This window comes from Rhinolophus sinicus, linkage group LG01, assembly GCF_036562045.2.
Source record: "Rhinolophus sinicus isolate RSC01 linkage group LG01, ASM3656204v1, whole genome shotgun sequence".
NCBI lineage: Eukaryota > Metazoa > Chordata > Mammalia > Chiroptera > Rhinolophidae > Rhinolophus > Rhinolophus sinicus.
In genome coordinates, this window is record NC_133751.1 from 182,173,249 (window position 1) to 182,176,292 (window position 3,044).

The window sequence follows — 3,044 nt, forward strand, 5'->3', positions numbered from 1 at the left end:
AGTTCTGTGTGACTCTTTAGCTCTTGACTACTCTATCACACAACTTCTGCAAATACCGCTTGCTCAAACTCTATACACAGCTCCCAACTTCCAAGGGTTGTGGAGGCACCAAGCTAACAAGCCAATGGTTAAATACCAAAAAGGCAGATGATCAGTAATCCAATTTGGGATTAAATAGAAGAGGAGCCTGAGAATGAAAACTGAAGATACAAGAAATAGCAAGAAAATGAGTAAGGTCTAAGTTGGTGTTTAACCATATGCTAGAATGTGCCCTTAATGTTTTTGCTTGATGCAAAGGGCATCTTTCTCTACACTGATGTGTATTCTTGATGAAGTCACAAGGAAATATCTACCAAGAAATATGTCAATTTCTCATTGCCTACCCAATAATGGCTTCCCATTCTTTTCTAACAGAACCCCCATTTTACTAGGGGAAACATTAGGCCCAGTTAAAATGACTCAGTTCCACAGACTTCCTTGCCTCTATAGGGTGCCATATGACACAAGACTGGCCAATGACATTTAAGTAAGCAGTCTCTTGGTGAGGGCTTCCTGAAAAGTTATTGTTTATCACTGAAAAGAGACAAGCTCACGCTCGCTTCAGCAGCTCGTATGTATACTAAAATTGGAACAATACAGAGAAGACTAGCATGGCCCTTGCACAAGAATGACACACATGTTTGTGAAGCATTCTGTATTTTGCAGTTCCCAGAGGTCATTTGACACTTTGCTTGTTAATACCAAGGAAACGACATGCATCAAGGCACAATGTATGTGACATTTAATATTTATTTAGTTGTTATTGTTGTTACATGAAGCTGAAAATAATGCCTATTGATAATAATGGCTATGCTATTCTCCCCTTCCACCAGTTTTATTTTTAGTTTACTACCAAAGTCATCTCCAGCGTAAGGCATATCACTGTCATTGCCCCAGCTTTAGTCTGGAAGGAGTGGGCTTATGGCTCTGGTACCTTGTACTGAAGAAGGCTTCAGGGGAGTAAGGTGACTTTGTACAAAGCCATAGGCTTTGGCAAATCGAACCTTCATGACAGTTTTTCCTCACCTACTCTGATCCTCAGCTTCCTTACATCTAAAATGAAGATCATAATAACTACTTAAATATTTACAGAGAGGTGTGTGAAATGCCTAACTCTGGTGGTACAGACGTATGTGTTTTTCTTCATTATGAATTCCCCTCTCACTAACACAAATGGAACAAATTATCTCACCATTTACCACTTCTTTCTCAGTGCAATACTTCAGTCTTCTCGCTATTATGTCCTTTGGAAAAACATCTCCCCCTGGAGTTGGGCCTGGATTTTCATTTTATGTAGGTTTTATGTGATTAAAAAGTTGGTGGGGAAGCAAGTAGGAAAAAGGAAAAGTTCCATAGAGCATGACCCTAGGCATGGATGGCTCTGCTCTCAGGCAGAAGAGAACTCACAAGAAGCAAGAGGCCAAACATCTCTCTCTTCCTCAGAGCTTCCATGTTTTCCCCCCATGTGAAAAAGGGAACCATGTTTATGACCATATCTTTTGGCTCACAAAGTATATCTGCACTTTTAATTAAGGTTTCCTTGAAAGCTAAGTCTTCTGAGATGTGTTTTTGGAATGAAGTCATAATCACCTATGGTACATATTTATAATACATACATATATACATACCACATACATATTTATATATAACATTAGAGTCTGTTACCATGGAAACTATTACAGTACTAACAAATTAAGCATTGTGACACCACTGTAATAAGAAAAAGGAAATTCAAATGAAACACCAAGCATTTGTTTAAGCACAAATAGCTTTAGTAATTAAATACACAGAAACAATACAGAAAACCACAAATTAATATTTAGAAGCCTTTTCCAGTATGAAAATCAGCTTTGATGTTGTTTTTTGTTTTCCACTGCATTACATTATACATCTTTATAAATTAAGTTTGGCATTGGGTTAACAAGAATAGATCTGCAGAATTGGAGCCCTCACACACCTAAAAGCCCAGCTCTCATTCTAAATAGTTACACCTGCCATAGTCAGTGAGAAAGAATTTATGGCTCTTTTTATTCATCAAAAAGAGGACTTTTAAAAAAGAAGGCTCAAATGTGAAGTTGGTCTTACATTCCTTGTTTCATTCAGACAACATGTAGCACTACCCCTGGGGTTTTGAATATATTAACATCCTTTCACAATTAACCCTAATGGGACAAGTGTAGGATTCTTCCAAGCAGATATATTCAAAGCTGAAAAATACATATGTTTAAATAGATCTCATTATATCAGCTACACCAAATCTCTCCTCTTTATATACAGAGGATTGTACCTTCTCACTGTCATGCAACATTAAAATAGAAAGGCATACACAAGGATGACATGGATTTGACAAAAAATTAATGATTTGTACATCACTTTAATGCTTCAAATCTGCAATTCATGTATGCTAATTAGTTCATAATGGGCTGTTGAAGAACAGAACTGTCATCCTGCTGCTTCGCAGGTTTCTGGAAGCTCCGATTCAGCACAGACTTGCTGGTTGGCTGCTGGATTCTGGGCTGTAACACGGCAGATCTATGATAGCATTTTTCTCTCCACACAATTGTTTCCTGGATGTGGTGCTTTAATCTATCAGAGTTACGATGGCATATCTCAAATAAGTGGTTCCTGGGTGCCGCAATACATACCAGGAGCAATAAGCATAGCATCACTATATCTAAATGATTGATTTCTGGATTTTAGGCTGTCAGGCTATACCTCAGAGGGCAGCTGTCAGCTTTCTAAATGTATGAAGTTGTATTATGCAGCACATTTTGAAAATGTATGTACAACTTTTTTTATTTACAGATAAAAAGGGCTGTAAAGCTTGGAGAGAGGAAACAAAGGGGGCTAAAAAGATCAGATATTTTTTCTTACTGTGAAATCACATATATCTCCCCAGTACAAGAAAAGCAGCTACCAGTCCTTTTTTGGGGGGTCTTTGTGCTGCCAGGGCAGAGACAAAGATTGTCACAACAGCTGAGAGTATAAGGCTGAGCTGCTTCACA

General features: G+C 38.1%; 1 non-coding gene across 1 annotated transcript; it reads left to right on the forward strand.

Moving 5' to 3' along the window:
* The first annotated feature begins 593 nt into the window (after positions 1 to 593).
* On the forward strand, positions 594 to 702 carry LOC141568014 (U6 spliceosomal RNA). Its single transcript, XR_012491029.1, has one exon. It is a non-coding gene; the product is annotated as a U6 spliceosomal RNA (small nuclear RNA).
* Positions 703 to 3,044: the final 2,342 nt, after the last annotated feature.